The sequence below is a fragment of the Ursus americanus genome, chromosome 18 (genome assembly GCF_024610735.1).
Source record: "Ursus americanus isolate L20-20 chromosome 18, mUrsAme1.1.p, whole genome shotgun sequence".
Classification (NCBI taxonomy): domain Eukaryota; kingdom Metazoa; phylum Chordata; class Mammalia; order Carnivora; family Ursidae; genus Ursus; species Ursus americanus.
Window position 1 is genome coordinate 21,340,725 of NC_142144.1, and position 12,363 is coordinate 21,353,087.

A 12,363-nucleotide genomic window follows, 5' to 3' on the forward strand; every position below is an offset into this window, starting at 1 on the left:
GGCAAACCAAAGGGCAGCCAGGGAGGACCACAAACAGGCCAGGCCAGGCCAAGGTCAGATGCTAGACTAGTCACCGGAAGCTGCATCCTGGAAAGAATTACCCCAGTCAAAGAGGTGGACAGTATGCTTGCGCAGTGTTGACCCACTCATGTCTCCCTTCCTCTCTCTCATTGTGGGAAACTCCATGAAACAGAATCTGGAATAAAATATTAGGAAAACTACTGTATGGATAGTAAATTGGAAAATTTGGACGAGATGCAAAAGTTCCTAGATATTTTTTAAATGCCAAGATTGGTGCTTGTGTCAATATTAAGGAAACTGAAAAGTCGTCAGACTGTCTTTCCTGAAAAGAACAAGTTGTTAGAAAATAATAGAAGACTGACTTTCAAAACCTGCATCCTCATTTTATGAGGTTACTGTAATTTTGATTCCAAAACCAGATAAGGGCAATACAAAAACATAATAATAGCGAATTGAATCCAACAGTGTTTGTAAACAGTTTTACATCTTGATCTAGTAGGAATGGATGTACTACTAACTGCAGCAGCAGGGTTTATGTCATTTATAATGTTCTCCTCATAATCCTTGCCCTCAGAGCAGAACTTCTTTCTTCCTGGCTTTCTTTCCTTAGGCTGTAATAGAACAAGTAGGGGGGTGGCTTATCATTCATTGGTTTATTTCATGCTAGAACCCAGGAGTGGGGTTTGTGGCTATTACCACCTATGGCTCAACTGCTTAGGTAAAAACTGTTCAATAAATCAGAACAATCTTCTGGGTAGGTTGTGTTGACCAGTGTAAATTATCTGAGTAATAACAACTTAATCCAAAACTCTGGCCTTTGATTCCATTTCTTTTATTATTTTTTTGAAGATTTATTTATTTATTTGAGAGAGTGGGAAGGGGCATAGGGAGAGGGCAAGAGAGTCTCAAGCAGTTTCCGTACTGAGCATGGAGCCCGACATGGGGTTCAATCCCATGACCCTGAGATCACCACCCCAGCCAAAACCAAGAGTTGGACCCTCAACCAACTGGGCCACCCAGGCGCCCCTGATTCCATTCCTTTAATCCAAAGTTCAAGATTAGATGAGCATGGATGGAATATTGAAATGTAGTCTCTACATTCCATCCCAAAATTATCTGTACCTTGAATTTCTTCATAAGGTATATGAAATATGAAAGGAGGAATAATAAGTATAGTAAATAATGATTTCTTCACAGATAACCTTTCACCAAATGACTTCAATGAGTTAGTAGATTCACAGGTTAACAAAGTTTGTGATTAGAAACTTGATGACCACTGTACTTAGGATTCTGGTAATTGAGATTGATCTCTACATCATTTCTAAGTTTTGATAAACAATATCGGAAGGTCATATGGAATACAAGTGATTTTATAGTGTCAGCGCAGTCTTGAGACTTCCATAAACTTAACTTTATTTCATTTGATGTTAACTTGTTACATTTGGAATAAGCACACAAACTTATTCCAAAATATAAGCCTCTATTAATAGTAACATTTGAAATTTTGCAAGTACAAGCACAATTAATTTACACACATGGCAGAATGTCCCAAAATTAAAATCTTTCTCTTCTAAGTGGAGGAAGAAATGCCTTAATTCATATATACTTAAAAAATGAGATTACAGGGGCGCCTGGGTGGCACAGCAGTTAATTGTCTGCCTTCGGCTCAGGGCATGATCCCGGCGTTACGGGATCGAGTCCCACATCAGGCTCTTCCGCTACGAGCCTGCTTCTTCCTCTCCCACTCCCCCTGCTTGTGTTCCCTCTCTCGCTGGCTGTCTCTATCTCTGTCGAATAAATAAATAAAATCTTAAAAAAAAATGAGATTACAGTTTAATGGGGCACATGGGTGGCTCAGTGGGTTAAGCATCCAACTCTTGATATCAGCTCAGGTCTTGATCTCAGGGTCATGAGTTCAAGCCCCACCTTAATTCACATATATTTTAAAAATGAAATTACAGTTTAAAAAGCTTATTCAACTAGAGTATGACAGTGACTTTAAAGATAAACACCAAAGGCGGTATCCATGAAAGAAATAACTGTTAAGCTAGACTTCATTAAAATTAAAAACTTCTGGGGCACCCGGCTGGCTCAGTCAGTAGAGCATGTGACTCTTAGTCTTGGGGTTGTGAGTTCAAGCCCCATGTTGGGTGTGAAGATTACTTTAAAAAATTAAAAATCTGGGGCACCTGGGTGGCTCAGCCAGTTAAGTGTCTGCTTTGGCTCAGGTCATGATCCCAAGGTTCTGGAATGGAGCCCACTTCCACCTCCCTGCTCAGCGGGAAGCCTGCTTCTCCCTCTCCTTCTGCTGCTCCTCCTGCTTGTGCTCTCTCACTCTCGCTCTCTCTGTCAAATAAACAAATAAATACAATCTTAAAAAAACAAACAAACAAAAATTTATGCTCTGTGAAAAACAAGGTCAAAAGAATGGAAAGACAAGCCACAAACTGAGAAAAAATATTTGCAAAGAACACATCTGACCAAAATATACAAAGAACTCGTAAAACTCAACAATGAGAAAACAAATAACATGATTAAAAGGTGGGCCAAAGGGGCACCTGGGTAGCCCAGTCAGTTAAGCACCTGCCTTCAGCTCAAGTCATGATCCCAGGGTCCTAGGATTGAGCCCCAATTTGGGCTCTCTGCTCAGTAGGGAGTTTGCTTCTCCCTCTCCCTCTGCCCCTTCCCCTGCTCGTTCTCTCTCTCTCTCTCTCAAATAAGTAAATAAAATCTTTAAAAAAATAAAAAATAAAAGATGAGCCAAAGATCTTGACACCTCACCAGGGAAGGTATATAGATGGAAAATTAGTATATGAAAAGATGCTCTACATCCTATGTCACCAGGGAAATGCGAATTAAAACAATGAGATATCACTGCATACTTATTAGAATGGCCAAAATCTGGAACACTGCCAACACCAAATACTAGCAAAGATGTGAAGCAACAGGGGCTCTCATTCATTGTTGGTGGAAATGTAAAATGGTACAGTCGCTTTGGAAGATGTTTGGCATTTTCTTATAAAACTTAACATACTCTGGGGCACCTGGATGGCTCAGTGGGTAGGGTATGCAACTTTAGATTTTGAGATCATGAGTTCAAGCCCCACGTTGGGTATAAACATTATTTTTTAAAAAACCTAAAAAACTAAACATACTCTTTTTTTTTTTTAGATTATTTATTTATTTATTTGACAGAGATAGAGACAGCCAGCGAGAGAGGGAACACAAGCAGGGGGAGTGGGAGAGGAAGAAGCAGGCTCCCAGCGGAGGAGCCTGATGCGGGGCTCGATCCCATAACACCGGGATCACGCCCTGAGCCGAAGGCAGACGCCCAACCGCTGTGCCACCCAGGCGCCCCAAAACTAAACATACTCTTACCATATAATCCAGTAATTGCACTCCTTGGTATTTACCCAAAGGAGCTGGAAATTTATGTCCACACAAAAACCTGCACATAGATGTTTAGAGCACCTTTATTCATACCTGCCAAAACCTGGAAGGACCAAGCTGTCCTTCAGCAGGTAAGTGGATAAACTGTGGTACCTCTAGACAATGGAGTATTAATCAGCACTACAAAGAAATGAGCTATCAAGTCATTAAAAGACAGAGAAGAACCTTAAATGCATATCATAAGTGAAAGCAGCTAATCTGAAAAGTCTGCATATTGTATGACTCCAGCTATATAACATTCTGGAAAAGGCAAAACTATGGAGACAGTAAAAAGGTCAGTGGTTGCCAGGGGTTAGAGGAAGGGATGAAAAGGCAGAGCACAGAGAATTTTTAAGGCAGTAAAAATATTCTGTATAACATTGTAATGACAAATCCATGTCAGTATACATTTGTCCAAACAAATAAAATGTACAACACCAAGAATGAACACTAGTATAAACTATGGATTTGGAGTGATTATGATCGTCAGTGTAGGTTCATTAATTAGAGCAAATGTACCTACCACTCTGGTGGGGCTTGTTGATAATAGGGGAGGCTGTGCATGTGTGGGGCAAGGGGTATATGGGAAATCTCTGTACCTTCCCCTCAGTCTTCTGCTGTGAATCTAAAACTGCTATTAAAAAAAGTCTGTAAAAAAAAAAACCCACTAAGGCCATGCCTTGTAATTCTCTGTATTCTTACTGTGTCTTTATGTATTTAGCGTTCAATAAATATTTTCCAACTGAGCAACGAATTGACTCATCTACCAGGTGAATAATCTGGGTAAAATAATTTGGAGTTGATTGGCTTTTTCTGTGTATCCAAAGGTAAAACAGTAAAGATAATAAACTACTCTAACCATAGATTTTAGCCTAGTGGATCAACACTGTCCAACTAGAGCAGTGGGCTGTCGTAATTCATACTCCCAGATAGCTGACATTTGTACCACTGTGCTGGATGACTACTGATCAGTCTGACCAAAAGTCATAGGCCAGTGAGAATGTATCTACAATCTCCATTCACCTGAAACAAGAGAAAACCTCCTTATAATTTCTGGATATGAGACTTTTAAAAGGTCTTTGCCTTCAAATTGAGCATACTTTTTTCATACTTAGATTGACTTGCTTGGCTCAAAAGTTGATTTGAATTAAGTGAACAAAAGTTACACCTACATACCCACAAATCAATAAATGGTTGAAAAACAACCATTCCATATACACCTTGGGGTATGTATACTATTTTAAAGTTCTCTGTACTTATAAGACAAGGAATAGGTGCTACCAGATCTGTTTTTTAAAACCTGAAAAATATTGTAAAATTAGGAAGGAAAAAAAAAAAAAGCTAATTCAAAACCAGCATTGCTTTCGATCTTCCTTTAGCTCATACCTACTAGCCCAGAGGTCTGCTCATGTGAACAAGGTGGTTTATGGAGTTGGAACACCACCAATTTCATTGCCAAACTCATTTGGGGGGGCGGCAGAAGGAGATGGGAAGAGAGAATCTTAAGCAGGCTTCAGGCCCAGCACAGAGCCTGACCTGGAGCTCAATCTCATGATCCTGAGATCACGACCTGAGCCAAAAGAGTTGAACGCTTAACTGACTGAGCCACCCAGGTGCCCCTGCCAAAGTCGTTTTTAAATTTTGTCAGAATTCTATGAATATAACCTCTCTTCTGCTTTCTTGATATGCCTGCTTATTAAAAAGAGGTAATATCTGTTTCTTCCCTGTCTCTTCTATCAGCCATCCACTTGAAGAATGAGGGAGGGGAAGTTTCTGACTGTATCAGTTCTTGTTGTTTCTCACATCCATTTGCCTTTTAACTGTTCAGCCCACTCAGTCACTTCTGTGGAGAAACTCATTTTGCAGTTCTCCCCTCATCTGGTATTCTTATTTAAGAAGAAAAATCGTACAGTTTGCACAACTCACATACCCGACTCCTACTGGGTTTATATCCTGGACGCGCTAGGTCATCAGGTAGACAGAAGCCAATTTTTCATTTGTTGACCACCAGAGAGCCACAAACAAAATCTTGTTGAGCAGAAATTCTGGAGAGAGTTCGTCCTGGCTCTATACCTCTGACTGGTTCCCATGAGTTAGACAGAGACTATACCAGTTCCATATTGTCCACCAGAGGGTGCTACCCATTTCTGCACAGTCTGTTATAGCCGTCTGATGGCTAAATTCCACAATTTACAATGGCTTCAATTTTTCTTGGCCTTCCCTCAGAATTCTTGAATGAAGCACTTTCTAAAACCAAGGATCTAAGAAGGGAAAATAAACCTGATTGGTTGCACAGACAAAAGAGGAAAACTAAACATAGCTCCAATGCCCACTCCCCTGGCATGCTCCATAACGGGATGGCAGTTATAAGGATTTTGGACCAACCATATAATTTAAACACTAGCATTTGGCTCTGTTTTTAAAAGGAAGAAAAACATTTGCAAAGAAAGATCTCCAATATGCAAACGTATATCTATTTACTTTTTGTCTAAATAATGTGTGAAATTAGGTAAAGAGTCATTTCAGAAATATTCTCTATGATAAGGTTTTACATGGGAAGTTTAAGGACATATGCATCTACTAATTAGCATAACACCCACTCAGATCTGTCTGGCTCCAGAGTGTGGGCAGGGGATATAAATTTGAGAGCTTTTAGTCTACAAGTGGTTTTTGTCTTTTTATTTGTTATGGAAAGCATTCTAGTTGATACAGAAGAGGTTGATCATGCAGGAGAAAAGAAATAACCCAAGTAGCCTAAGAAAGTTAGAAGAGATACGATCCATGTTCATTAACCTTTAATAGGAAGAGAGAGCTTCCCCATTATCAGAGGAAGAAAAGGGAGGATGGGTACAGATGCAGAGAAGTTTGTAACTTTGACCATGAAAAGACAAGGTCTCTGATCTAATGGTTTCTATTTTCTCAATGAAGCCAAAGGTAAGATTATCTCTTGGGAGCTGAGGTTTGAGAACAGAAGCAAAAATATAAAACTGTTATCACACCGTGTGAGAAAGTAAATTTACTGGAAAATGATTGGGATTGCTGGGTGGGGTTGAGTGTGCCAATACATTGTTTGTGATCAAGTAAAAACCAGTGTTCAGCTGCTCATGAGAAGGTGTGGAAAAGGCAATAGTTGGTTTTATTCAGGGTTAGTATTATGCCAAGGTGACTGATAAAGGCAGAGAGAAGCAAGGAAGCTGAAGGCATTTGCCAGGAAGTAATTATAATGAAGTGCCTTGAAATCTTGTATGAACTAAATTGAACTAAAATTCATACCCGCTATGATAATGATAATGAAAGGCCAGCAGGGAAAGAAAAACACATCAATAAAAGATCTATAGGTTATGAAAACGGAGTCTCCTAGATGCCCTTCTTGGCAGCCTGTATTTCTTTTAGGATGTCAGTGGTACTGAGTGGAATGAAGAAGTGACAGGGACAAAACTCTATAGTTGCTATGAAATTGGGTGTTTGGGAGGAAGATGCTGGGAATTGTGCATCACATGCTAGGACGCTGACAAAGGGGTCAATTGAGATATTGGAGGGAGTTCAGAAATGCCAATTCTCTTAAAACACTCTGCAATTCTACCACTTGGCCACTGATCAGTGGTTTTGGATAATGGCCAGATTGATTTAGATTCCACGGGTCGTTAATAGTATCCTTCAAACCAGAAGATGGGGACCATAACTGTGTGTGGGAGAGGCTACATGGTGCCACAGTTGTGCAATAAAGTAATTATGAATTGAATCCTTTAAATATTCATTTAGGAGTGAAAAATGAAATTACTTCTTAATCACTTTTGGTTGCCAAATTGTGCTTCTTTATACATGACTGCATATTTTTGTACTTTACAATTGTCAAGAACTGTGAAGGCATGCAGATTCTTACCTTCTTTTGCAAACTAGCAAGTTAGCCTGGCACAGTTTCACAGATGCTGGCAGAAAACACAGACTCCAGGGTCAGAGACACAGGACTTTATCACTCATGGCACAGCAAGCAGCACGAGGTTCATGTCCACGTTGGCTCCCCACCTGCACCCCCACCCCCACCCACAGGGGGTAACCGAGGGGAGCCCAGGTGAATGCTGTGCATGAAGTGGATTTGCATCACAGCTGAGGAACTCTGAGCTTAGGGAACCCAAAGCTTTTATAATAGACACTTGCACCAATGGGAGATGTTACACTAGACAGAAAACAAACCTGCCCTCCGCTCTGAAGGGAGACCTTATGTTTTCCCAGGTTGTTTGCCGTTCAAATATCCTGGAGAAAATAGTCCAGAACACTAGTGGTCAGTGCCCCTGTTCACAAGCATGAAGAACAAGGAGAATTGTCTCCTGACAAAAATAATAGTAGTTACACTCATATAGTGATTACTATGTATTAGGAACAGTTCTATGTGCTTTAATGCTTTATATATATTATGCCACTTACTCCTCACAACAACTCTGTGAGGTTTTCCCCATTTCACAAATGAGAAAATGGAATTTTGTAATAATACAGAAGGTAGAGAGTCTGTAATGATTCAGATCACTGGAGACACTGACCTCCTAAGGCCTGAAAGGGGCATGATGTTTGATGTTTGTTTGTTTGTTTGTTTTCAAAGTAGGCTCCACCCCCAGCATGGAGTCTAATGCAGCACCTGAACTCACTATCCTGGGATCGGGACCTGAGCTGAGATCCAGATTCACCCACTTAACCCACTGAGCCACCCAGGTGCCCCAACATGATGTTTATTTTTAATAAGCCCACAGGTGATTCTGATAGACACCAAAGCTTGAAAATCAAGGATAAGCATTGTGCCTGGCTGGCTGAAGTGTGAGACTCTAGATCTCAGGGTTGTGAGTTCAAGGCCCACGTTGGGTGTACAGAGCACCTAAAAATTAAAAAAAGATAAGCATCGTCTTTCTAATTCCCTTAAATATTTAGCAAAACTTTCTCTTCCTTTCTAAATTTATGCCTACCTGATAAAGTCAACAATCTTTTTTCCTTTTATTTAAAACACAGGATTTTTGAGTTCTTGCTGTATAAGGAAGACTCGGAACCAAAAGAAAGGAAACCAATTTCTTTCCAATGAAGATGTTTAGGGAAAGTAAAGACTTTGAAAGGATCGGCTCATTAAATTTAATACAACATGTATTTAAAAGAAAAGAAAATTAAAAAATTGCCGACATTTCCAAGTTCTTAGTGGAAAAACATACTTGCTCCCATGATTACAATAGCCACAAATGTTGCATATCCATAAAAGGTCAGTATTGAGAATGTGAGAGATGGAATTATGTTAGGAAGTAAATGACTTACAGGAAAAATTTGAGTTTCACTCATTTTGGGGACCAGAAGTATGCATGGTAAAAAAAAGAAAAAAGTATGTAGGGTGATGACCCTGTTTTTCTTTTTGTTTACATTTCAGAGTGCAGAGCTTTCTCTACAGGACTGAGAGATGTGATATGCATACTTACCTGCGGTGGTGACAGGACAAGGTATCATTTGCTCCCATATACCTTTGGGAGTGTGCATGTCCTTTTTCCAATTTTTATTAATTTAAACCATTTGTCTAAAATTCCTTTGAAACGTAGTTTCTCTTTCAAAGTACATGTACTCTCATATCTGTGTTTTTTCAAAACAATAATTACACATGTTATGTAGACTGAGCAGTCTCCTAGCAGAGACAGAGGGCACACCCACTCAAAAGGCAGTATGTAGGGCAAAGGGAAACCAATGGGCCCTGCGAACACACCCTCCCACTTGAGCCCAAAGGGGTCAGGGGACAGAGGTGTGCCGAGAGGCTGCCTAGAGGAGCTGTGCTTTTTAACAGTGCCAATCCAAAGTAGACTGACAGAGAGAATCAACAGTAGACTCCCCCAAAACCAAGCAGAAGTTTGAGGGAAGGGGGCAGGATTTGTGAAAAGCAGTGTGGAGAGTGGATCTGGAAGGTAAATGGAGAAAATCAAATAGAGTTGCTCCTGTCTCTCCTTGAACGTTAGTGTTTTCAATTGCTTGTTCCTATCACAGAGCACTTTGGTCCCTGTGTTAGTGATTTTAACCCTTACTTGTATGGTCCTTTGAGGTTGGAAATTGTTTTCAAGGACACTATGTCACAATTCTGTCAGGAACATAAACATGTATCATCCTGTGATACAAAGGAAACAATTCAAAAGAAGCAAATTAAGAAGGCAGGGGTGGTTTAAAAAAAAAGCTTTTGGTTAGGGTTAACTCCTTATTCATTCCCCTAAATGAGTTTCTTTCACAGAAAATTGCTAAATCAGAGAGGCTGCTTCAGAGAGAATCCTGCCTCCTGAACTTGACCAGAACTGCGGGGGGGCTCCCAGTGTAGATTGATCTTCCTTCCATTCCACAAATGCCTAGGCACAAAAATACTACACCTACTTGTCTTGTTTTTAATGTTATAATAAGAAAAAAAAAACCAAATTGTTACTGTAAAATTCATGAGTTCTTTATTACCAATAACTTTGACTTGAATATCAACAACATTGTAAAAATAATCTGCCTTTACCCAAAATTCTTTTGGTTTAAAGCAAACTGAAGAAGCTTTGAGTCGGATTTTATTCTATGATAATGAAAACCTAAAACAGATTTGAAATGTCTATGAATCCAGGGGCGCCTGGGTGGCTCAGTCAGTTAAGCATCTGCCTTCAGCTCAGGTCATGATCCATGAGTCCTGGGCTTGTGTCAAAACCCCAGCTGCAGAGGAGTCTGGAAAGCAGAGTTCTTTAACTGGGCACCCTGCTACCGTGAACAAAATTGGGATATGTATGTAGGAAAGATGAAGGGGAAAGTGGATATCGGACAGGCAATCAGCACAGTCTGCTTCTGGATATAACAAGCATGAAACCTTTTTCAGAGTGTTTATATCTGGCCCTCTGCCTTTCACCACAGATGGCAGTAGACAGAGAAAAGGTGTCTGGTTTCCTGAGCAGTGTCCTGGGGTAGAGCCCTGCACTGAGTCCTGCATCAGGCTCTCTGCTCAGCGGGGAGCCTGCTTCTCCCTCTCCCTCTGCCCCTCACCCCTGCTCATGCCCTCTCTCACACAAGTGCTCTCTCTCTCTCTCTCAAATAAATAAATAAATCCTTAAAAGAAAGAAAAAAAGGAAAGATATGACCACGCCAGGTTAACCAGGATCTCGTTCCCAGTCATTGTGACTCAGGTTTAATGACTGAAATGAGTTGTCATGATGATAAAGCTAAATCTTGGCTGTTGCATCATCACAGAGACAGAATATGGATTAAAGGATCAAGGAAGATGTTTCCTTTATTTTGTTCTAAGACAAAATCTTTTTCAATTCAGTGCTCTGACGTTAGGTTTCAAGGAGTTCTGATCTAGCAAGCTGAGGGAACACTTCACTTAATACAATCACTCAAGTTATAAGAGAATGTATCTAGTCAAATAATTCAGATAATACAGATGTGTACAGCGTAAAAAGCAAAAGTCATTGTTATCTGTTTGGTGGAAATTACTTCTGATGCTTTTCTATGGCAATGCACTTTAAAAATAGACCTTCTTTCTTTTCTACAACTTCCATTGCATTGATCTGGAGAGATAATGATTGTGAGATAATTATAAAACTGAATAGTAATACTATTCTCATAATTGAAAGAATCCCTTAATACATGTAAGATACTACATTTGGAGAGAGAACGATTATGCCTCTTCCCACAGCACAATGAATGTGGCCACTGCAGCACCACCTAGGAGCCCTTGGTAGCTTGATTTCTAAGCCTCACAACAGTCCAGGGAAGCAAATATTACTATTATTTTCCTCAGAGCCTAAGGGATCTGAAGTTCAAGAGGTGAAATCAATTTGACAAGATCACAGAGTTAGTCAGGAGGAGGGCTGAGATTTGAAGCCGAGTTACCATGCTTCAAAACTCTGCACTTTTCACTGTTTCTTTTTATCTCCCAGTATAGGTGAGATGGGTTCCTCTTGTAGGGAAGAACAAATTTAGGAAGGTCACACTTATGGGATCTCTGTAAACAACTATTAGTAATGTTATTTTGGACATACAAGTATACTGAATGTCTTGGAATGTCACTCTCTCATGCTGGTTTCCCCTCTTAGTACCTCTTCCCACCCTGCTATCCACTTGGCTAGTATCTGATACAATTCTTTTTTTAAAAAAAATATTTATTTATTTATTTATTTATTTATTTGAGAGAGAGAAAGAGAGAGCACGCACGCACAAGCAGAAGGAAGAGGCAGAGGGAGAAGGGGAAGCAGTCTTCCCGCTGAGAGGGAGCCCAATGCGGGACTCGATCCCGGGATCATGACCTGAGCCGAAAGCAGATACCTAACCAACTGAGCCACCCAGAAGCCCCAAGAAAGGATCTTTAAAGAGGTAATTGAAGTTAAATGAGGTCATAAATGGATGAGCTCTAAACTACGTGATTGTATTTGGAGACAGGGCCTTCAAAAAGATGACTAAGTTCAGTGGAGACTGTCAGGTGGGGCTTAAAGAAGAGAGATGCACCAGGAACGTGTGTACACAGAGAAAAGCCATGTGAGGACACAGAAAGAAGATGGCCATTAGCAAGCCGAAAACCGTGGGCTCAGGAGAAGCCAAACTTGCCAACACTCTGATCTGGACTTCCAGCCTCCATAACTATGAGAAACTTAAATTTCTGTTGTTTAAACTACTCAACCTATGGTAATTTGTTATGGCAGCCCTAACAATCCAAAATACATTCTCAGAGATGCCCAGATTTCTTTCAACTCTTCTGTTGATAGCTTTTCAAGCCACCAAACAAACCAGCTTTCCTGCGAAACTGACAATACTTAACAGCTAACATCTGATTATTACTTAATGCTATTTTATGTTGAAAGCTGAGAAGTCTGTCTCTTGGAGTTCTGAATCTTTCACGCGGTACCTTGTTAATTGAAAGCCTAGCAGAGAGAAGAGAGGACT